The sequence below is a fragment of the Struthio camelus genome, chromosome 3, assembly GCF_040807025.1.
Source record: "Struthio camelus isolate bStrCam1 chromosome 3, bStrCam1.hap1, whole genome shotgun sequence".
NCBI classification, from domain to species: domain Eukaryota; kingdom Metazoa; phylum Chordata; class Aves; order Struthioniformes; family Struthionidae; genus Struthio; species Struthio camelus.
Window position 1 is genome coordinate 62,040,680 of NC_090944.1, and position 25,951 is coordinate 62,066,630.

Sequence of the window (25,951 nt, forward strand, 5' to 3'; positions counted from 1 at the left end):
ATCTCTATCTTCACTGCAGTTACAAATAGAGAGAGCTAGAACATATACTTCCCTAGTTCTATTTTTGGTTTTAATTCACTTATCTGATGAACATAGCAGCTGGTTTAGATTGTCATAGTTTTTCAGTGAAAATAATGAATGTTGTCTTAAAGAACAGAACAAATCTTAGATGCAGGTTTTATTGATACAGGAGGTCAAGAGTATAAGGGCTTGGAAATTTACAAGGCTATCAAGCAAATCTAGTGTTATAATTTATGATTATTTTTAAAATGAGGATTGCACTTTGTGTTTTTGTGTTTAACTGTTAGAATAGCTAATATGTGTGATTTACCTGAAGGAAAGCTCATTCCACCTTTCACATGGGATAATTTTACCCGAATTCTCCATACCTTTTTCCTACAGCCGCCATTAAGTGACTACCCACTGAGATAAAATATGGGATTAGATGGACTTTGGGCCTGGCAACTTGAATAATTTCCTGATTCCACAGAGTGAAAAAATTCCAGTCAAGTCATGTTGCCTATGGAATCATATCATTGATGTACAGGTAGTTACATAATTGTGAAATATTCAATTCTACTTATAGTAATCGGTATACCTAGGTAGGTCTCAGTCCTGTAAGTTACTTTCAACTTGCAGAATTGGAAGCAGTATGTTGCCCTATGAAGGAGTACTTCCCTCACAGGACTGCAGCTGTGGTCATTGGAAGAAGAAATCTTCAAATTACTACAGGGTTATAAAAATAAATTTGCCTAAATGGTAGCTAAGAATTAGACTCCGGTTTATATATGGGTGTAAGGAGAAGTTACATGCAATAGATAGAGGAGCCATGTTGAAAAGGATAGGGTTTTAGGAACCCGAGCTTCCAAAACTTTCTTTGAAGGCACACACGTATCACTGACTTTCTGGCATGCAAAGAACACACAAAGACATAGGGAAAAACTTTTCCTTATATCAGTAGTAATCCAGATAGACTGAAAAAATCTGTCAAACTAACAGCCAAAAAATTAAGTTGGAAATATGGCATGAGAAATAAAAGTGTGTTACAATAGTCAATCTAGTGAGGCGTTCTCTGGAGAGAGCTCTCATGTCTTTCTCTCAAAACCTCATGTCTTTTTCTCAAAACATAGAAGATGAAAACAAAATGTGTTGATACTTACCTAGCATGCAAGAACAATGTAACCTTTATAATGTAAGAAGAATGAAGTGTGTAAAATTTATTTTTAATTAGCTTAACCTTTTCCAAAAAGTGATGAGATTAAGCATAGATACTAATGTCTCCAATTCCGAGAAAGCTTTTATGAATTGTTGCACTACTTGAATTCCTTTAGCAATTTTATTTGCTATGATTTCAAGAAATAAATTGATTTTGCATGTATTCAGTGGATAAATTAGATGCATTTCTACTATTTATTTATTTATTCATTGTACTGTAAGTTTAAGAGGTAAGGAACTAGACAAAGAACTTTCTAATGAGTTTATCAGAAATTAAATAGGCTACCTATTCATTCTTCACTATCCCATTTTAACATAACCTTACCTGTTTCCTACAAGCAAAATCTTTTCTGTTGTCTCTTTCTGATGCTAAAGCAACTTCACCAATGTTATATGAGCAGATAGTATCTCTTTCACAAGAATATTCCATTAGGGTTATTTCTATATTCTTCATCTTGGTAACTGCTATGAAGTACTAGATAGTAACTTTTGCGTTAGTCATTGCAAATGACACAAATGAAGAATATTTTGCAATTTTAGGCAAGTAAAGTAACCAGGTAGGAAGGAATTTTTTCTTCCAGGATATTAACAGCATCCACTGAGAGATGATCCATTAAAAACTGCTCATTACTTCATACATTTTTGATTCTTCTGTAATGTGAATTAAAACACATTGTTACTTTACTCCTTCAACATTTATAAAATTAGGATTCTTCTTTTTGAATATGATGCATATCAGCTCAGTCATGCAAAGCACCTTCCAGGATTAGCCCTTATTCAGCTTATCATGGTGACTCTAGCAAAGTTAAATAGTTCATATAGTTGATATGAACGAATGTGTCTTTGACAGCTGTCACATACATCCTCTCTGTCCACAGTTTTAAATTCTTTACATTTATTATGACTTGCAAAAGATAACACTTCCTAAAATCAGGTTTCCATTACATTTTTTAAGAATGTATGCCATGTGCGTTTACACACATTCCAACTTCTATACCCAGAATTTATTTGTTCATTGCAGAAGTGGAGAATTTCAAGGTGAATATAGTTTGGCAAAGAACAGTGAAGACTGCATGAATTAGTGCTACTGTGGCAAAATCCCCCTTTGTAATGTTTGAGGGAGATGGACAGAATTTAGCTGCCTAATCTGGTTGCTAATGCAGCTTGTGACAACCTTCACAGAACTTAATGGCATTAAGCCTCAAAAAGATCAGAGTTCAGAGGAAAGCTTCAACTGAAAGCTTTTTACTTGATATGTAAAAGCATCTTTAAAAGGGAAATTCAATCCTGCGTCATTTACTGCAGGTAATGTCTTAATAGTCATTAGACTTCATTTTCTTGCACGTCTGGAAATCCAAACCAACACCAGTATTTGAACAACCTATTTTAATCACCACAGAAAAAAATTTCCATGCTTCTAAGTTACCACCTGCTCCAGCTAGCAGCAAGTGGTCTTCTAGTAAAACATGGAAGGCTTTCAGAGTCTCCCTCAGCTCGAGTCACCTTTCAGGCGCATGTGGTGCTGCATTTCTGGACTCTTACAAACTCAGGTCACATTGACAATGACTGCGAAATGCAGATGTGCTCAGAACATATCTTAGACTTCCTGATAAGATTTCTATCCAGAACAGGTTTTAGACAAAGCAACCACAGCACTTGCCTGTGGTCAAAAGCCAAGATGAGGCCCTACTAAGGTTAATTAGCTATTTTTTGCAAGTAATATAATGTGTGGATGAGGACACAGATTGCCCCACACGTTACCTTCACCAGGGGCTTTCATGAACCTGCTGATGGTTCTGCTTCTGTCTCTCAAAGCAATATAAACCCCACCTTGGGCATGAATACCTTTTTATTTTTCAGAGGGAAGAGATGAAAATCAAGGTGTAGTCTGATCTCCAAATCTTGCAGTTTGGGATCTCATCTTTGATAATAAATGTGCAGTGCATGATTTTCATCTCTCTTCAAATAGTATCTCAGAGACCACCTGCAATGCACCCAATGGCTTGGGTAAATGAGATTCCTTTGTCATTTCCTTTTGCACAGCCTGCGCTTGACCAGGAAAGGGGCTGAGAGAGCTTCTGAATTTCTTGCTCCTACACCTTCTTCTCATCTATCTAACATGGTCATATGGTTTCTGGTAGGAATCTAAAAGGAAGTAAAGTCATACTTTTGATCAGAGCCAAAACATTGTTTCAGAATAACAGCTGTCAAAACCTAGGCAAAAAGCTTCGTTTTATCTGTGTATAAAGTTTCGTTCTTCATTGTGTACAGTGATTTGTAAAAGGGTCAGAGGCATTGTCTGAGGCTATAAGGAAGCACTACTGAAAGCATTTAAAGGTTCAGGGGGGAAAAATTTCTTGTCAATCAGCTTTTCAAACATTCAGTGATTTGTTCTTTCAGTAGTTAAATGCACTCAGCACAAAAGTCTTTGGGTGTACTTGCAATTAAGGACTGGGGGAGACTAGGGGAACATGCTGCGTGGCAGGCTTGAACTAAAAAGAAAAAAGATTTCAAGCCATGAGTTTTGCTAAGGTACCCTTCAGAATTGTTTTTGTTAAATGACAATAACGGCATTGTCTCTTTCTCCTCCCCCTCCACAGGCACTCTAGGCTATTCTCTTCTACTTTGTTCAAAAACATTACCAATCCACAGTGTATTAAAGGAATAATTGTTAGGTTGTGTACTTTTAATTCTCTTTCCAGACTGATTTTCCCAGCCATCACATGTGGCTGGCATTTTTCTCTGTGATGTGATCTGTGTAACCCCTTCCAAAGCCCCTAGCCAAATGGCCAGGCTTCTTCAGGAAAAGATCACAGCTGCCAGGCTCTCACTGCAGAGACGTGCACTGGAGCATTTCTGGCACAGCTGTGCAGAGTTTATTCACAAGGAAACTAGAGAAAAGGGCCATTCTGGCTGCAAAGAGAGAAAGAAAGGAGCTATCACAGGAGAGAAGTTAGCAACCTGAGGAAGCTGGGACTAGCTGACTTGTCTGGAGTCAGTGGTATTTTTATTTTATTTTATTTTATTTCTCTAAGACTGAAAATGGTTGGAATAAAAGCCAGGGAATACTTGTACCTCTGTTTCAACATGACCAAGTTTTGCAACAGATTTTTGCATTTCACATCTGTTAGGCCTTAAGACTAATAAGAAATCCTTTTTTGACCAGTCTTGCTTGGGTTGCTTATCATCCATCCTTACAGGTCTTCTCCGCTGGCCAAAAAGAAGAGCTCTCCTTCATAGTGTCACAGTACTTTAGGAGGTGCCCTTGAAAGATCTGGCATTGGGAAGTTCCCTTTTGTTGGCTCTCGGGGCTCAGTTATACCACTGCGACTTTTTTGTGAAGCTATACTAGCAAAGCCCCTGATAGGGACTCTTTTGATAGTAGCGTTAAGTCATTATCCTGAACTCAAATGGTGGAATTTTATTCACTAATGCAACCAAGAAAATTATACTGGCAACTTCCTGTATTGCAGACCTGCCCGTAGTTATTTTCTTTCAAATGGGACAAGCTACAAGTTAATACAGTAACTGCTAGTGGTGTGAACTCATCTTAGACCTGAAAATCTGAAGTCAAGCTGAACTCATGTTTTCTCATGTTTAATCATCCACTTACAGTAGGAAAAAAAATAAAAAAAATTTCATCTCTCCAACACTGAAGTAAATGCAGTTGTCTTAAGTGGACTTCCTCAGCACGTAACTGCTCAAAATTTTGTAAACAAGACCGTTGTTGCCATACAAGATGGAAAAGACTACAGCTCTGTTATGTTCTTTCTGCTGCGCTAAAAGGTTTTAACGAGACAGTAAATTTGTTTCTGTCAACTAATAATCCTAACCAGATACAAGCCTAAATACACAGTTTTATTACATGCAAAGGATAGAGCTCTTAAATTAGAAGATGCCATTTTTACAGCCAATTTTTAAAGGCAATGCAATGTTTCAATCTCTTTGGAAGTAAGTTATTGGCTGTGGTAACTGACAAAAGTGTTTTTCTGTATTTCTCATATTCTAGTGCAATTAAAGTTTTTCAAACTGTTTCATGCAACAAAAAAAATATTAGCAAGTTGTCATGGAAGCTCTAGATAGTCAGAAAAGCATTTTCTGTATAAAATTCAGGGAAAATATTTTTTCTGAAGTGTGGACGTTTTCTGCTTCTATTTTTATATTCCATTAAAAATCATTTATCATCTTTTCAAGAAGAGAACATTTCAGAAGATGTGAAAATTTTGCATACAGATACATCATAATTATTTGGCAAAAAATAGTACAAAAATTCAATCTAAAGAAAAAAATAACAATCAGGCCATTTATAGTTAAGTATGCATAAGGCGTTTGCTGGATGAATTCTGCTTCAATATGTCTTACAATGCAATTAAAAGAGCATGAGATCTTAGTCCCTGTACATTTAATGCAAAGCATACTGGTTTCGTTTTGTTTTGTTTTGTTTTGTTTTCATTTAAATGGACTTTACTAAAATAACCACACTGAAAAAAGTGAAACAATCTTCTTGGCATAGCAAATAATTTCAACAGCCTGTTTGCAAATTGCCTGAGTGAACTGAGTCCAAGTCAAGTTCACAGCAAAGATCAGTTTGATAACAGTTTGATAAAATAACCGTATTGCCCAAAGGCTGGCTGCATTGTTAAAGTACCCAGGCGGTTATCACAAACGCCCCTCTGAAAATTCAGCTATGATTTTAACATCTCTATCTGATCCCTCAGGAGCAGACAGGATAGCTGTGGAATTGAGCACATCAGACCAGGACTCTGGTCAGATTTCTGTACTCAGTGTGGTTACTGATATGCTAGGTGACCCTGACCAGCTAACCTCATCAGTTTTAAAGCCCAGGGAATGGGAAATTTATGAAATTGTTTCTGAAATGCCAAACTGCATCTAGCAGAAACACACCTTAGGAACTTTGAAATAGCATTAACTGAGTATATTGCCAATTAAATAAAAAGCAAAAAAGGCCCTTTCTTTCTCAAGATTAGGAAAACAAGGTGAGACAAGGTGACTCACTGTAAGCATTTTTTTAAAACATTAGTAATACTTAGGTTACAAAAACTCGTGCAATTTGCTCTGGTTGTGAATTAGTTGTCAGCTCTTTGTATTAAAGTCTCTAAAGGGGAGGGACTAAGCCACTAGGAAATACTGTTAGTACTTTACCTCTAGGGTAACACAGTTCAGCTGTTCATCCTCTTTGAAGCAAAGGCAGACAAAAATGTGTTTCCCTGTGGTGCCCTCTATGTTTGAGAGGCTTGAAACAAACTGTGATCTCAGTAGGCACTATTACTCATGAGTATTATCTCAGTGCAGTTGCTTGTAAATTCTAAACACAGCTCAGTTAAGTGTACTTAAATTAACTTAATTCCATATGGTTAGTAGAGATATGGCAGATATAGTAGAAGGTGCTTATGTTGTTGTGTATTCTTTTAGTGAATAACTTTTTTTTTTTATTTCCAAACTCATATGTTTATAAAAAGGCCGTGAGCAGATGAGCTCATTACTCTAAGACACAAAACAGATGAACCACTCTGCAAAAAAATCAGTAAACGTTAAAAAAAAAAGTATTCCTGAAGTTGCATTTCTAAATCCAGACAAGTGGTCTGGTTTCCAGTGGAGTGTTCCATAGCTTTTCTAATCAGGAACTGAATTCATTTATTACTAAAGATAAATGTGAATTTTGTGGCTTGATTTTAAGCTATCTTTTTTTGAGATGTCAACCAGGTTTAGCTGTTTGCCTCACAAGTCTCACAGAGAAGAAACTGGTGCGTTAGATTCATCTACTCTTACAAGACAATTATTCTATCTAGATCAATATTAAAGGCCCTCAGCTGTGCAAGAAGTAGGAGCTAATAGCTTGGATCAAGGACGTATGAAAATGAGTAACTACTTCCACACCAGATACCAGCATCCTCACAGTGAGTATAAATTTTGTTATCAGAGATCTAGCTACAAACAGGAGAGGTCTCTTAGGCTTAATGCTGTTAATTGCTTTTATCTGCCGTAAACTGTAGAACTCTCTTATTCTTAGTTGGTGTTGGCTGGCCCAGAGTAAAGCCAGTAGAAAAGTGAAATAATTTTATTATTTAAGTTTCTCTTCTATTAAAAACTACAGGGATATCACGCACATCTGTAGATTTGCCTTGGTTTTCTAACAGTTTTTGTATGTTATGTGCTTTCAATAGTGCAAAAAACCCCAATATATTTTGGAAAAATAGTGTCTATTTCAGGTGAATAGACTGCCTTTGTCCTTTGAGTAGAGTTTTGGTTAAGATATTTTCTGAAGCAGATGGTCACAAAGTAGACAAGAAAACTATTTGTTGGCAAATGCCAAATACTGCAGAACCTGCTCCTCTGATGTGGGTTGCAAGCTCTCAGTAAGAAGGAAAATGGGTATCAGAGACACTGTGCACTAACAAAGTCTTTCATAGACTCAAGAGACATAGCAGAATTTGGTTGGATTGCTCTGGGTTATGATGTTGCCAGAAATTTGTATCAATCTTGGGGAAACAAAAAACACTAGAACAGAGGGATATGCAAGAAGAAAAATATTAATGTAGCTTGTAAGGAAAAACAAAACAAACCCACTAATTTTCTAAGAAAATTCTAGCATAAATCAGGAAACAAACTTTACTATCTGGGCAAAGAGATCATATTTTCCTTTGCCCGTGTTGGATGGACAGGTCAGATAACTGGAGATGGGAAGATGCGGGGAACTCTTTCCACTGAGAGCAGATACAGCACTAGCCTTAACAGAGAAACTTTACTGATTGTTTCCAAGTCCACTAAAAATTAACTTGTCAAACAAAACACAAGCTGCTTCAAAAGGTGGTGCCAACACTGTCTAAATAGGCTGCCAAATTCAGAAGAAGTAGGAAAAAAGGTTCAATGGCTGGGATGTTTTAAGTGCTTGAGAGCTTTTCTTTTTGGATTCGAATTGTTGAAGGAAATTCCACAGAAGAGTACAAGCTAATATAGAGTTTCTGAAATGTCTTGCATCTTCCTTCAGTTCATGCAATAACCTCTGTCTTTGGATTTCCTGAGGAACTGAGGCAAATCTCACTTTAAGGGGAATTTGTTTTCGAATTCCAACGCAGAGAATCATTTAAAACATCACCTGGCTACTCAGGCCCCTTAAGCATAGACCAGGCAGACTGTCAACTTTACAGCTCCAGTTTCAGGTCAAATGCCTAGATTTGACTAGGATCAATAAAAATCCAAGTGGTCCCGTTCACAGGATCTAGAAGGAACGGCCCCAAGGAGCAACACCTTGAGGGCTGCAGGGGGCAAGGCTAGTACACTTTGCTTTGGGAGTCCTGCTAGGTGCACACATTTCTGGTACCTCCAATGTTCTGGCTGTGCACTTCAGCATCTGCCTCTCTGAGGTACCCCACAAGGGAAAATGTGCTCAGATCTTGCTAATATGTGCTGCCAGCAGAGTTCAGCATCAAGCACGGCAGTCATGGTCTGGTTCATTTGAAAATACAGCTAGAAGAGAAATGCCCCCATTTTTCGCAGTAGCCTAAGGGTTAGCGTACCAGTGCAAGAAGTGGACTCAGCTCAGTCCAGAACCTGAAGAAGTTCACATCTGTCTTTCCTGGGACACTATGGCCCAGGCAATGGCAAAAGTGAGAAAACGGTGTCTCCTCCCTTGCTGGTGAAGCTCGGCCACTAGGGAGTAAGTAATGAAAGAGTCATGAGAGCCAAGGACAGGAAGCATGATACTGTAGCTCCTGGTTCAGGATGTATGTTTGAAAATCGGCAGCCAGACACTTTGTCTCTGCTCAAATGCTCTTTATGCATTTTATCCAAATACCACTTAATGAAAAATCCATGAGAACAGGGACCAAAACTTAATCCCAGAAGAGAGCCTTTACACGAGGCAAGAGGAACTAGGCTATTTGCTTGCTTGCTCTCCCTGTAATCTTACGGGTCTGACTGTGGAGTGGCCCAGGCATTTTATTAGCAACATTCCCTGTAGGTTTCTGCTGTGCTTGTAAATGAGGCTGGAAGAAAAAGTATGGCTATCTTCTAAATCCTCCTGACCTTCTTGTCCTGTTATCTGGAGACCAACTATTGCTGCCCAAAAACAAAGATGAATTTTTTTCCTCAGCTGAGTTTTTCTTCCAACTCCAATCATCACATAGGACACACTCAGGAGAGTTGATTTAACTGAGGCCCTGCATGTGCACAGTATCTTTCTTTGAGATGTTGTTGAAGTTGGGCTTTTATCTGTCAGTTTTCATCTATTATTTGGTAGTTAGGAGACACATATGCAGGATTTTTTATATAAATTATTGATTTTATATTGGGTGAGAGTCTCATAACTGCATATATAAGGCTGAGTTATTAAAGAAGATAGAACTATCACTTCTAGCTTTCCTTAGCAGATGCGCAATCCCATGAAAGGTACAGTTAAATTTCGACATGTAGGTTCAGCCAAACTCGTTGCTGTTTTGTAGGGTTTTTTGATGATTATTGGGTTTGTAAAAATGATGAAAAACTATCAAAATTTGTTGAAAAGTTGGGGTCCTTCCCCCTGAAATTAAACTGCCATGAAATCTAAAATCAAATAGATTTTTAGGCTTGCAATTAATGTATATTTCACAGAATCACAGAATCGTTTAGGTTGGAAGGGACCTCTGCAGATCATCTAGTCCAACCTCCCTGCTCAAGCAGGGTCCTCTAGAGCACATTGCCCAGGATCACATCCAGACGGGTTTTGAATATCTCCAGGGAAGGAGACTCCACTACCCCTCTGGGCAACCTGTTCCAATGCTCTGTCACCCTCATCAAGCTTATTTAGAAGGGAGAACAGGAAATGAAATCTGTTTGTTTTTAGTTTTTTCCCTGTCTATCCTAACCCTTGGTTACTCACAGAATAGTACCCTTAAGCTTCTTATATCAGAGAGAGTGCCACTTCCAAGCCTTTACTGGCAGAGCTACTCACCGACAGTGCTTGGAATGGGCAGGTGGATAGGTGGATTCTTTGCTAATCCAAGCAGGCAGGAGGAGAGAGCAGAGGGCAGAAAAGACTAGCGTAGCTGAATCCTTATGTGACTTCCAGGCTCTGTGCTGTAATTATTTCCACTGAATTGTGGAAATTTTAACCTCCAGGATGAACGCTCTGTAGTCTGCTTTGACTAAAGCATCATTAGAGTTGCTTTAATTGTGTTCAAATATCAGCCAGCTCGAAGATCCACCAAAGATCTGTTCCTGCCCAATATTATCATTACATTGCCTTGATTTGACTAACTCAAATGTTCTCATGAGATATACTAGAATTATTTAATTTACCTCTTTTGGAGCAGAACTGATACGCGTAACACTGAAATCACCTATAGGTAATTTTTTATTCCCCTGAGGTTTTCTGAGGTATAGGTACAGAGGGGTAGGATAGGTTTTTTTGAAACAAGAGGATTTAGTTTGAATTAAATTGTCTATAGGAAAATGCTTATTTCCTGCATTCTCCTGATGAATAGCTAGATGACAATTCTGTGCTGTGTATAAATAGGATTGGTAGAGATTTTCTAAAGAGACTTATTTTCATTAGAAAATGAGATATTTTGATGGCAACACTTTTGGAATCCTATTAATTTAGACATAAATTTTATCTGGAATCTTTCTGAAATCTGGGAACTACTGGTAATAGACTTGTGCTCTCCCACTGGCAAACAAATAATAAATTATTCCTATGAAGGAGAAGAGTTTAAGTGGAGAAATGAGAGCAACAACTGGAACTCTGGTGTTTCAGACCATTGCTCCAGTCATAGCAGGATCAACTGTGTTGATCTTGCCCTTACTTGACTCTTTCTGCTGTTGCTCAAGGTGTTTTTCCCTATGCAAATATGAACACGGCTCATTTTCATCTGAGCGAGGAATGAAAATGTATCCGGAAACTTTCAAAATTTCCATGAAACTTAAGTCAAGAGCTTCCCCAAAAGGGGTAACATCTTCAAACCTACCCTCTAGCTGCATATTGAACCATTTCATGGGCTCTCTGGCAAAAAATAAAGCTAAAGCTTGCCTGTTACCAGACTTTGCTCAAATGCTGATGCAGTTAGCAGGTTTCACCCTACTTGAGTATTTAGAAGTCTCCTCTGCTCCACTGCTAGTGCCATAGGCTCAAGTGTTTCTTTTTCACAGCCTAACCTGAGTCTGCCCCATGAATAATGCTCTAAGTCTACCAATTTCTTTTTCCTAGCTGAAATTGATGGTATGGAATTGTGGGAGACCATAAAGGACTGAGTGTAATCTCTCTGCACTCTTGCTTAGCAGGAAAGCCATGAGGCAATTTCTACAACAAACTTGGAACTTTTGGTTACCGAGAAGGAAAATCCACTCTTGTGTGTCTCAGTGATTTTCAAAACCATGATATTTATGAGATGCATTTTGTATTTTTTGTGTCTGCTACAACTGCAGCATTTTAAGTCGTATTAAAAAAGGGAACTATTTTTTTCACAACCTGTACAATTTTCTATACAATATTTGGCTAGGAATAAAAGCTTTATGGTACTTTTACAACAAAGTCTGTTCCAAATTGAGATAACATTATGCCTGGACCTCATCAACTTAAGATGCAGGAAAATAATTGTGGTAAATGACCCAGCTCTCTAAGTCATTGGTGAAAAAGCGATAATGAGAGCTACTTTGTTATCAAAGGACACTCTGGTGCATTGAGATATCTTTCTACGTTGAGAGACAAAGCTTCAATCCAGGTAATAAGGTACTCTTCCAAGTAATTTTAACACACAGATAGCTGAGTAATATAAAATAATCATAGTAGCAAATATATTAATAAACAATAAAAGGCTTTCACATTCCCTTGCATAGCAGCTCCTAATTACCCATGCATGTACAATAATAATATCTCTACTTCTTACCTGTGGTTGCTCTTGAATACTATATCATTGCTATGGACTGATCTCCTGTTTTCTCACATGTACTGTAATCAAATATTGGGGTAGCAATTATTCTTTTCAGCTGATAAGAGGTCTTATAAGACTTGTAAAACAGATATCGCTAGAGCAAACCTGGGGTTGCAGGTATATTGCCGGCGAAAGGTTAGTATGTGTGGTTCTTCGAAAAATAAAAGATTTTCTGAAGAATGGGACTAATGAAGCAAAGGGTCTAAGATCCTAATCTTTACTTTAACCTGAGTAGCAAATAAAAAAAGAGAAAAGGGGCAACAAAATAAGCAGTCTTCTGTAGCACCACAGCGCTTGAAAGAGAGCATGTCATGGTTCAAAAGACTCTTTTCTTTTGACTGTGTTTCACAGAGACACTGTGGAAACATATGACCTTTTACATACCCATAGGGAGAAAGATGAGTTCCTGCAAACAAAACAAAGGCATTCTCAATGAAATTAGCAGGGAGAGAGCGTCAATGTTGAGAAATCCCAGTCTAGTATTTGCTCATCTGGAAAAAATCTAGACATCAGATTTGTTTGATGAATAGTATTTTTTAATACACATTAGACAAATTAGTATTTATACTATTATAGAGGAGAACAGTTGTTTCTTAATAGAAGATTTAGTTCTACTCTACTGCAGTAGCTGAAATAGGCCAAGGGGGATTGTGGGAATATTACACAACATTTTCCATGAATGTTCATCTGAGCTTTTTAATGAAATCTTGTTAGTGATGTCTGCTAGCACCTTTTGTTTTAGCTGTCACTTCTATGGCCAAATGCAACCCTGGTAGAGGTCCAGTTAATTCAGTGGAATCCACTGAAATGGGCTGATCTACTTTGGGATACTTCAGGGTTTCTGAAAGGAGGACAAGGCAAAGGGTTGACCATTGAATGCTAAATTTCCTAAATTAGCAGTTAGGTTCAAGTTAGGTTACAAATTACTCAGATATATTATTGTTCCTTCTTTCTAATTCAATTACTTGGTTGGTCTGGAGGATTTTAGAGATTACCTCCATTAACGAGATAAATTACAGTGAAGTCACAAGGAATATACCTAGTCCTGTTTCCTTGACAGAAGTGGGCTCCAGCAACAAGATCTAGTTTCTGTGCTCGCTGTTCAGAGTCTCTTTCAGGAGGTCTTTAAGGCTACCCTTTTTGTAGTGGCCATGATCTCCGAGCTTCTACTATGTGTGAGCTTTCTTTGATCCTGCTTAAATAAATATACTTTTATATCATTTCTCTTGCACTCAGACACACTAATCCATGACCTAACACCTACAACTGTTACAGCAGTCTTGGAGTAAAACTCTGGTACCAACACTGCAGCCCAGTATATTACTGTACTGTGAGTTGTGGCCTCTGTTATTTCAGCTATTATTTCTGGAGAACAATGTGTTTTTTTCTTAAATTTATTTTAAACTCCTGATGACAGTTCATCAGCCTCGGTGATACCCATCAAGTTCATGGCTAATACTTTACATGTGCAGAAACACTTAAGAACCGTGTGTATATATTTGCTGCAGTTTCATCAGTATATAAATAAATGCACTTAGCCAAGGTATTTTTTTTTCTTTAAAATTTTAAAGCATACACCCCAAAATATGCACATTAAAAGTGATCATGCAAACGTGTTTCTCTCCTAGTTTCACACTTAGGTTTGATCTTTAGAGAACCCATTTAAATAAATTTCATTCTGGCTAGGCTTTCAAAAAGATCTAAATAAGTTAGGTAACAAGACTCACTAAAATTCAGTGTCAAAGAATTTAACTTCCTCTGTAAAATATGAACTTATCCTTTGTACAGTGTTGTATTACTAGTCCATACTTGTTTAGCTGTCATATGGAATTAAATCTAAGGATAAGAGACAGTCTGCCTATCCATTCAGCTTTTAATATCCCAAGGATTCTACGGTTTATTTAACTTACCATAAAAGTAAAGGAGTTGTTAGACTACATCAGACACAAATGAGGCAGCCTGTCTGTTAGTGGTAAGGCAAGCCTCAGTGCTTCAAAGAAAACCACCGTAGAGCATTTAACCAAATGTATAATACCATGAAGTAAATCTGTTCCTTCCTCTTCCTTCCAGGCAAAAAGTGAACTCCTTCACCTGTGTAATGTCTTTAAAAAAAAAAAAAAACCCTCTTACTAGCATGTAAAAATGTGATTCATGCTTAGAAAGCTTTTCCAGACCTTGTTTTAAAATCCCACTTCTCCCTCTGCCCGATGTCTTTAGGAGAGGAAATCACATTTTCTGACTTTATTTTCCATGCACAAAGAATTGCACAAGGGCCAAAACTGAGGTTCTTTCATAGACATTCTTATTTGAACCAGTTTAGCTTTGTCATCGAAACGCTGGAATTCTATGGCTAGTTTTGATGTTTACTCACTTTGCTTGCCCTCCCCTAATTCTTCTATCAGAACATTTGATTCGTTCCCATAGCAGTTAGTTCCTCAAGAGCTTGCTGAGGATCTGAAAGCAGAGCTGCAATAAAAATTCCTGTCTCTTGCACTTACATGCATGCATAGACACACACACGCAGACACACACTCTGGGGAGGTACGTATCTTGGAAACTGAGTGCTATACTTTGCAACGTGCCAAATGATTTGGGATGTGGAGATTTCCAGCATCCTTTTTTTTTTTTTTTCATACCTGATCTTGGCATGCTTAAAACCCTGGAAAGTCACAATTTACTTTCCAAATATCATTGCAGACGGCTCAGCAGCAGGGCTGTACAACAGGATATCCAGCTATTGAGCGCTGCTGTCACAGGTGGCCAGCAGTGCAGCTGCAAAGAGCTTCCTGCCAGGAGGGCAGAGTGGGTCCACAGGAAGAAATGTTCCTTTCCTCTTTCAATCTGTTTTCAACTATAAAGGAAGGCCCGGCTCACGCTCCTACAGTCGATCTGCCTACACAGCATTTTTCAGCTGTAGCAAAATCTCAGCTAACATTTCCAACAATAAATGCCCAAAGTGGCTTCGAACAACAATGTCTACCTTCAGCGTAGAGGTGCCCTTGAGAAATAGTTTAGCTTGATTGCATTACTGTTGTATGCAATCGTATCATCATTTTATAGCTCATTTAAGAGCAATCTGTGATGTTCAAAAGCTGGACAACAAAAGGAGCAACTACCTTACGACACCACACGACAGCCAATTCATATATTTCCTCTTTGTCCTGCAGTCAGCCCTAAAAACACTTAAAAGAGAAAACTGCTTTTAAGCAGCTGTGGATTTTTACTGTAAACAAGGAAAGGAGGCAGACCTCTTCTACTTGTGAATTTTACAAGCCGATGCTTCAAACTGTGAACACCAACAGCCTGTTTGGGCAAAGCCAGTGAAAAAGAAAGAGGGTGCTTCTTCATAGCAGTGTTAACAGGAAACATGCAGGAGATCACTGTGTCATGGGGAAACTAAGCTTGTTTCCAAGGAGCCCTTGAGCCCTTGGGCTAACGAAATGTCAAGAACGGAGACTGAGATGGGGAGAGATAAGAGAGGACATATTTTGGAAGAACCTTATTGTGGGCTAAAGTTTGTATTGAGAGAAAAGGAGATTAGGTGGTTAAATTAAACAGAGTTTTTCTATGAGCAGTTAAGAAGCTGAACATGTCCAAAGAATATGCACAGGGCTCATGTATATCAAATTAAGTGTGTATGCGCGTAAATGTCCTCAGGACTGGGGACTTAATGCTAGTATGGAAGGCCAGTGAGATCACAGGAAAAAATTAGACTGATGTCAGTGGGTTTTCTGGCCCTGATCCTGCTGGTTGATGTGGATGAAGACAGCAGCACAGACCCTAAACGTTTCTTTAGTCTTGCTGTATTAATAAGCAGCTACTCTATTTCAGCCTAAAATCAGATGTTTTTCTACTATGGATTTCTGAGGCACTAAATCCTACGTTGCAAAATATTTTTATTCTCTCAAAACCAAAAGTTGCTATCTATCTAATTGTGTATGAGTTACCTATACTCCAAAAATAGCTAATCTCACTCTGCTAGGGTACTTGAAAAAGTAGTACATAGCCATTATTTCTAAAAATGCTGCAATTAAGACTAGTCTTTCCCAGAGACCATCTGGGGATGTGAAAATGTCTTAACAGAGTTGCTGTGCACAATCAGTTTCTTTTGTGATTAAAGGGTTCCCTCTATCAGCATTTGTCACATTCATCACTGAAAATTGCAAAATATGCCTTCTGGTGAAGGCATACTCTGAAAGCACTCAAGGAACTGCAACTGAAACAAACACTGATGGCCTGGCCTTATTATCCTGGAAAACTGTCTGATAAAAAGCCAATTTAAATAAATTGTTAAACATTTGTGTCAAGTTGCTCTGAGAATGTAATTTTTTTAAAAGAGAAAGCCACAGACCTTGAGTTTAAGCCGAATTGCACCATGAAAACTGCGTGATTGCTACTGATACTGAATAAATTACTTGTCATTCGATATCAATGTTTCTGGAAGAAATATCTAAATCTGAGGAGTCCAGCGTAAATGAAGGGAAAATTTTCATTTACCCAACAAACAGGAATCATTACTACATTCTTCAGCTCTCTCTGTACTTTAATTTTACAGAGTGATGTTTCATAGTGACAACCATTCATTTTTCTAAATCTTCCCCCGCCCCCCACACTCTCTTAAAGATAAAGCAAAATTATTACCTTTCCCTTTGACTCTGTGGATATTAAGTACCTACTAGCTGGTCTTATCTTGTCATATACAAATTAGCACTGCAACTCAGGGGATTATCTTTTCACTTTCACATCCTCACATCTTAGATGTAAGGCAAGAAGGTCCCAGAAAAGCGTACAATACTGTAAAATCTCATGCTTTAGAGGTAATCGGGTTCTAGGTGACGTGTAGTTGAGAAGGCCATTGCAGACTCCTTTAAAACATGCTGAAACACCACTGTACAAATTCACATGGAATCTGAGAGTCAGAGCATACCTGCTAAAAGTCCAGGCTGAGGAAAGGGTCTGAGGCTACCTGCAGGGTCGTATCAGTTCAGTATAACACTTAAGCATGTGCTGCAGCTCTATTGACATTAGAGAGTTTTAAAATTGTGTTTAAAGCATCCTTCCCACATAGAAAAGCTTCCTTCAAATAGAATAATTATTAGGTGAGAGGTTGAGAATACCTTGTGACTTACTAAAAGTTGCTGAAATGCTGTCCACAGTACCCACTTCTTCGGGACTGTAACCTATGTGCTAGTTTTGTGACGAGAAATAACAATAAACGCCTAGTCAACTCGGTGCATTTTACTGTCTGGTGCAGCCAGTTTTGTCCTCCTTGTCATTTGAATATGAGCAGGAATAGATTTTAATACATTTTAAATAGGCTTAGATTCATGCTTTAGTAGAGGTATCATTATATTTTTATACTGGAAAAAGGACATTTACATTACGATGTTCTTTGATATTCTTCTACTTGTTTTCTGTAGGAAATTGATAGTAGTTTAGCAAAAGGGTAGATCCTTGTTGCTCAGTGAGGAAAATGACAAAGGAAAACAATAAATAAACTTATTTTCTTTTGGGAAAAAGTGATAGAAGGTCCCTGGTTTGTTCAAGCTGTGTCATGCGCACTAGAATCTGACAAATGCAAACATATGCAATCCAGTTTACCAATCTGTGACTGCTCGTCATCACATAAATTTTCTAGAGAAATAAGTTTAATAGATACAAGAACAAATATATTTCATACGGAGACTTTGCATCAACAAACACACACATGACCAAATGGTCTAACCCTAGCATCTCAAAGCTCCCCAGATTTTGTAAGTCCAATCCACTAAGTGAATACTATTAAAGGATACTATTATAATACTAGAAAAATAATCTTTCTTATAATGTTTTATGAAAGATCATTCCATTCACTTGGTGCAAATCAGGAAAAACAGACTGGTATGATAATTATTCATACTCTGTAAGATATAATCATGAACCTCTTTTGCAGAATTAAATAACCTTTAGCTTCATTTTGAAAAGAGTATAACTTAATGACTGCCCCAAATCCTCCCTTCTGTGAAGCCTACTGGGAATTAAGAAAGCCTGCTCATCTGAAAACATTATAGTTGGAAGGCTACTGCCACAGTCCAATCTTAAGGTTGCCCGATATTTTGCATTCTAAAGACCTCTCTTTGTTGTAGGTACTGAAAAATTCTAGAAAATTAACAGAAGAGATTATCCCATCTATAAATCAGATGTACAGTTTTGCATATGGACTGAACATTATTACCCTTTTTGCAGAGCTGGCCACTGAACCAGTTGACCTCTGCACCAGTTGACCACCATTACAAAAACTGAACAAACTATTAAAAAAAAAGCACACTGATGAGGCTCACCAATGGTGTGACATCTGTTAGATTTTTCATTTTCCGGTGCTTCTCAATTTATACATAAATCCATCAAGCCTTTGACTGGCTTTTTTGTTATTCATATTTAAACTCTTATAAATCTGGGGCAATGCACTAAAACAAAATCATGTCAGATTTGCAGTGTTATCACTGAGAATGTTTTCTGGGCCAGTGGGAGCTGAGTTTTGCCAGCTGGCTTTACTGTTAGGATGAATTCATAGCCTGAGCTACATGGTAAATTTTGTATGTATTTAGAAATGTCTGGGTAAAAGGCTACTTAAACTGGTTATCTAAGTAGTCTAGACAATGAGTGAGGCCTTTTTCATCAAGAATTACAAAAATCTGCAATGAATATCCTTATGTTACTTTTCATTACTTTTATTCACCAATTTTTAGCACAGAATGAGAACAGAGGCCATGTACCAGTTCCAGAAACCAAACGACAATCAGATGAAAAATCAACCTAGTGTTAGAATGAAATACATCCAGCTCAAATTGAGTTTTTAAATCCTGAGAACAGTGAAAGGCAATTCTCCCCTCGAGGGTCAAAGAAAATAAAATGTGTGTGAGGAAATGCTATAATAAACTGGTAATATATTTCCATAGGGGATACATAGGAATGTTCCAAACATCCTCCTAGGATGGCAGTATACCAGACTTAATAGCAGAAAGTAAACCACTTCCATACTGGGGAAAAAAAAAAACAAAAAAGATTAGCTGCATAACAGGAATGGAGGCCCAAGCTCTGGGCTTGACTCACTGTTGAGAGACACAGTCAGCAGTGCCCAGGGAGGGGCCCAGATGAATGGCTAATGTTGGCATATAAAGGGGTTTACAGCTGTGTTGGTCAACTGGCTGATTGACGGGCATTTACTCTTTGCACTCACAGAGCACCTAAGAATGCAAGCTATGTCTACAGTAAGTGACTGTATCGACAGAGAAATACCTTCTGGTCTCCAGAAAGCTGGATGGTCATATGGGACTGGCTCTTCCCCCCCCCAGTTTTTTTTTTAGCCTCAAATTACATCAAAAGAAACTAATAATACAAAAGGTATTTGGCTTTTTAATATTGACATAACATTGAGGTAGAACCATACCCTAAGGTAAGAAAGAAGCAGCATATTTTTGTCTCAATTTTGGCTTATAGGTTTTCCACTTTGCAAGAAATGCTTTTTAGCCTGTTTTTTGTTTTGTTGTGTTTGTTTTTGATTTAGTTTTCAGCTAGACTGAGCCACAACCAATTGTTTCTGATATTTTTAAACTTTAATTTTAGTCTGGATAGCTACTCAGAGAAACTGGCTGTTACCCTTCACTGCTAATATAAGCAGCTAACGGGGCCCCTGGGACTCCTTACCATGCTTTCTTAGGGTTAGGGATCTAAATATTGAAACATTCCCAGAACATTGCCTGACCTGCCTGGTGGTCAGAAGGTTTTGCTCCTAAGCTTGCCTGAAATAGCAAAAGTTTGCTGAACCTTTGATAGTACAGTCCAGCCATTGTGGATGAATCACTTTGTGATTCAATTCTGTTTCTTCACAAAGTTTCCATCCAGCTGTCATTCTCTCTCTAGTGAGTTTACAGAGTTACAAACCCTGAGTTATCTTGCCTGGTTTCCTTTCCGTGCCTGGTCCAACTGGCAAACTCAACGCATACTTAACCCTGTGGCAATGGCTGCCTTTTTCCCCACAGCCTTGTGACTGGAGCATCTGGAAGGCAGGACACATCTGCTCTGATTCCCTCTGTGCCAGAGGTGAATTGAACGCTCACTGCTTGAGCGGGTGCCACAGTCTCTAGCTTTGGTACGCTCTCAGGAGGTGAAGGAAGGAAAAATCTCCTTCTTATCCTCGCATTTAGCATTCTTGTTTTGCATCCTGCTTTGAGGCAAGTGATTCTCCTCATACAAATTCTGCTCCATTGAATGTGCAGCCTTTAGCTGGATCTAACCCACATACCAGCAGAGAACACACAGTGAAAAATAAAACAAAGAAATCCAGTTTCTTTTGTAATGTGTTCCTTCAGGAGCAAACGGGCTCCTTCAGGTTTGCAAGTCCTGAGATACAAGCCTTTATTTCTAAATATCTAAAACTTGTTTAGGAATATTGCTAACCTGATGTGTGATGATGGCACACACTAAGAAACAGGGCATCTAAAAAGTGGACTAACTTTGGTGATCATTGGAAAAGTAAGTGGATGCTAGTAAAAATGAAAGTTAGTTATTTCTTCAAACATGCTTGAAGAATTTGACGATACAGGTGCCATTTTCTGAAACTGAATATGTAACAGGTTCCCTTTCACAGAAATACAGAATGGTTGAGGTTGCAAGGGATCTCTGAAGATCATCTAGTCCAACATCCCTGCTCAAGCACGGTCACCTAGAACAGGTTGCCCAGGACCCTGGCTTTTGAATATCTCCGGGGAAGGAGACCCTACCACCTCTCTGGGCAACCTGTTCCAGGGCTCAGTCACCCTCACATTGGTGAAGTTTTTCCTCATGTTCAGATGGACCTTCCTGTGTTTCAGTTTGTGCCTGTTGCCTCTCATGCTGTCACTGGGCACCGCTGAAAAGAGTCTGGCCCCGTCCTCTTGACACCCTCCTTTCAAATATTTGTGCTCATTGACGAGATTCCCCTCTCAATCTTCTCTTCTTCAGGTTGAACAGTCCCAGCTCTCTCAGCCTTTTCTCATAGGAGAGATGCTCCAGTCCCTTCATCATCAGCAAACTTGCTGAGGGTGCACTCTGTCCCTTCATCCATGTCATTGATGAATGAGTTGAACAGGATCAGACTCAGTATTGACCCCTGGGGTAAACTGCTAGCTTTATTCCTTTTCCTCTCCACCACTTTTCTTGTGTCTGTCTCTGCGATTGGTCACTATTGATATCAGTCAATTTGAAAATAAAAAAAAATTGTATTTTTCTTAAAGAAACAAATCCAAGTTTATTTGTAGAGGACCAGAGGACCAAATCCTGGTTACCAACCATGGATCAACAGTGGTGTTATTTATACTGGAAAACTCTGTCAAGAAAAATGCTGTACAACCTGTAATAAGAAAAGGAACCTTAGCCCAGAGAAGTTCAAGTATAAGAGGAAAGAAAAGAGACAAATTTGATTTGTATTTAACTTTGAGCTGTTGAAGAAAAAATACAATACTGATTTTTTTTGACAAATTAGTAATTATGGTCAACCTGAGTAGGAATACAAATCATATGTATTATATATGTATCATATGTATAGATATGATAGTTATAGTATTTATTAGTGTCTATAACTACAAAAAACAGCTATGAATGAAAAGTTTTCTGACTCGTGGAGTACAAGGCCACTGATATTTACTGATTAGAATCACATAATCTATTACTACATTCTTGTGGTTTTTTGTTCTTTTAAACCCTTTAATTACGTCATGAAGTTTTCTGATATATTAAATAAGGAATTTATTTGCATGTTTGCATCATTTAAAAAGGGGGAGAAAACGCAAACTCAGTCATGCTTAAGCAAGGTACACAGATAGTATTTTAATAGCATACTGAGTCAGAAGATATTAGTGCTACCTTTCCTGAGCTTAAAAATTGGATGAAAGAATGAAAGTAACTAAAAGTTTGGGAATAATACAATATGTATGTAACTACCAGCTGCTAGAAATATACCGTATAAGCATATCCAAGTCAAAATTTCCAAAGAGCAATCTGATCCTTTTATCTCCTCCAAAAGCTAGACATCAATTGAATCAAATGATGTGAACAAACGGAGAAAATGAGTCAACCGTTAAAAGATATGCTTTAAAACTATAAACAAGACATCTTCTGGTGCCCCAGCAGTGGTGTTGCCATGAAATTAAATTATTTGTATAGTCTTGTAAATAAACTTTCTAAAGCTTCCTCAAAAAGTAAAATCAATTAGTGATATCAAAATGTACTAGTATCTTATTCCTTCCACACGACCTGCAAAGATACAAAAAACTTGCTCACGCCTCTGATTTTTTATTTATAGGCTTATACTAAAGTATGTAAAATGAAATATTTTTATATTTCATTAGAAATAATAAGTAGACATTTAGGTCGTTTTAATCAAAATGATTACTTTCAAGGAGGTATACAGATTCACCCTGTTCGAGAAACAGGACCACCACCTTTACGATATTTTGTTTTTGCTTACACGAACATTGGGACATAGGATGGTTGTGATATCAGAATGGATGGAAAATTATGAAAATATTAAAGGAAGAGATTTGTAACCCTCTGCTAATATAATGATCTTTGTAAAGATTTGATCACACTTATCCTATTTAATCAATGTCAATAGTCTTGTGGTTTACGACAGTACAAAGGGCCATTCAGTCTACATGATGTAAAACTTTTTTTTTTGTTGTTTGTTTGTCTATATCCTCCTCAAACTCTCAAACTCTTACCAAGTTAAACAAATCTCAGCTCTAGGAAAGACTTTAACATTCCTCCAGCCTCAGAGGTAAGGCTTATTTTTTTGTTTCTTTAAAGATCGGCAAAGAAACAATTCAAACATGACTTTATGACTTCCAGTATTATTTGTGTGATTATTTCATGTGCAACATCCAATGGGCTTGTGCTCCATTTGTCTTTATCCAACAGAAGCAAGAAAGATTTCAGAAAATTTCTTTTCCATCTCATCATCAAAAAACTTTTTGTGGCTAATAGTGGGGAAATGATTCGCGGTGCATAACATATTAATTAAACATAATTAAATTAATTATTTATTAAAATTAAATTAATTAAAATTAAAATTAAATTAATTAAACAAATTAAATTAATTAAACATATTAATTGAGGGTTTTTTTCACTTTGAGGAATAAATCATGATTTCCTCAGATATTTCCATATGAAATTTTCATATTTCATTCCAGACACTGAGTGCAAATATAAAAAACAATTTGACATAGATATAGAAATAGATGGAAAATGGAATTTTTGTTTCATGAGAAAATATGAAAGTTCAAAATTGATGTTATGTTCAAAATTGGCCCCCAAAACCATCAAAATGGGACACCAGAGCAACACTTCTGAAGTATTCTGTTTTTAGAAATTTGAAAAAAAATTAACCCTTCATTTCCTTCAGCTATAATTTTATTATTGCCCTCTGTTATATTACAAAAAGTAAAATAACATTCTAACTTTATTAAAAAGATATATTTTAACTTTATGACACCCTAAAATTTTAATAAGACCAATATATGTTAAACACATCCTGCTGTAAAATTTTCAGTGACAGCACATGATCCGAAGACAGAATATGTTCTCCTGACTTGCCTCCTATACTTGATATTCACGCTCTGTGAATACTTCAAACAGCAATTCTTGCTTTATGGTATTTCAAGTTTTGTGGTCTTCCCAAAAGATCGCAACTGGAGCCAGAATCCACCTGGAGCACTTTCATTAAGAATGTGAATTAATATTTGCAGAAAAAGCAAAGAACCCCTCCAGAAAATTACTGCGTCTCCACTGCTGGTCTGAAATTAATTGCACTGAATTTCACTTTTGGCTACTAACTCCCATTACATACATGAGTAACTTTATTCAGATTTTCCTCAAAACAGTAACAAGCTACAGTCCTCAGATCATCAAGCCGTGTCTTTTTTGTGCTTCAGCAATAGACAAAGCAGCTCTAAGATAGATTGAGATGTCTATGTGTAGGACATGAAAAGAATATAATTCCTTTGTATTCTCTTCCTATGAGGCATCATCATGTATCAGGTCCTAAAATGCCATACTTTGCTAGCTATATGCTGAACTACATAATCACACATCTTTAGATCTTGCCCAGACTTCTAATATCCATTTCTTATTTGAGTGGAACATCTCACTTTATCTTAAAGGCTTTATGAAGTTTGCAATGTCCTTAATAAAGTTCACTTAACCCCTGAAGGATGAAAAAAAATGGAGACAGGGTCAGCATTTTCTGTGGGTGAAGACCTGAAGGACCTATACATAAATGCACATTGTTCTGTGCTTGTTCTCAAAACTCAGTAGCTTTCCCTCCATTTCCCTATGTCTATTAGTCTCTTTTATTTGCTTAATTCATACACAATTTGTCAGATACAAAAAATAATTCTTATGAATACGGTAGATAGAGAAAGTCTGACAAGAAATGTGGCTTCATGTGTATTCATATTTGATTATGACAGATGATTTAAAAAGAAAGGAAATACCAGGACGAATTATTACCTCTGCTTATTTGTAATATGGTTAAAGTCTGAACAGTTTTTTTCTGAAATACTTTTATCAATCATTTTGTTATTTTTAGAAAGAGTACACACAAATGTGTACCATTTGTACCTAATGTATTGTCTTAACAAAAAGGAAAAAAAAAATGATTCAATAAGTCATTAAACACATATCAACAATAAGGGACACGCATTTATTTGTATGACATCATGCAGAAAGATTAATTTCTTCTGGAATACAACTAATACCCCTAAGGGTGCTTATCGACAGTCTTCAGTGGAGGAAATGGTCATTTTTTTGATGCAAAACAAACAAACATCATTTGTTTTCACAGCTCTGAGCTAAGATCTCTCCTGCTGTATCTTACTGTGTTTTTAATCTGTCTTACTGAACCCAGCAGCAGGTGTGAGGCAATTGAAAACAATTGTAAAACAGAATTGTTTCTTTCACTTCCATGTGAACTTCTGCAATTTGCATTCTTGGAGAGGCATTAGTCTGAGGTCAACAGTACTGTCTTGTTAACAGGCTGTTTGCCATAGATGAGCATTTGCCAAGGTCATTCAAAGTCTAAATTGCCAAAGTACGTGCACAACCTTTTTAAAAAGTCCAACAGACTTGAAATATGTGTCATTACCCAAAGCAGGCAATTTTAAAGTTAGACTTTTACATCTTTGTTGCTGGGAGGCAGGAAAGTGAGGTTGCTGAAATATTCAGGACAATCTTCTTTTGAAGATGGAATAAAATAGGTTGTACATGCACAATGCTAGGCGTACAGACTACAGAGTCAATGAAAGCAGTTTTAGGCTGAGCAAAGAGGAATACAGCTACACATCATACTGCTTTGCAAAAGTCTCTGAACCGTTCAGAAGCACAAAGGATCTCTTGTGAGGAAAAGCAGGAAAGTGGCACCCTGGATCCCAGGATCCAGAGCAGGTTGGGCTTTTTGGCCCTGTCTGCTGTGTGTTTCCCAGCCTGTACATAATTACATGCGATGGCTGAGGTGTATACCTTTAGAAGTATTAAATAGGTGAATAGTAAAAGTTTCCTGGGTTACTTGATTCTAACATGCTTGGGCTGGACCACAGCTCGTTTGCAGGCCCAAGGAGAGCTGTCAGGAGGCTAAAAAGGTGTTGAGCCGTTTGAAGACCCACAGGTGAAAACAGGCTTCCTGGCTAGGGAGACTCCAATTCAGAAAGAAAGGCAGGAGCAAACACTAACACTTTCTGAATTATCAGCAGAGACTTGACATACACCGTGACATAAAAAACATCTTGTTGATGCTG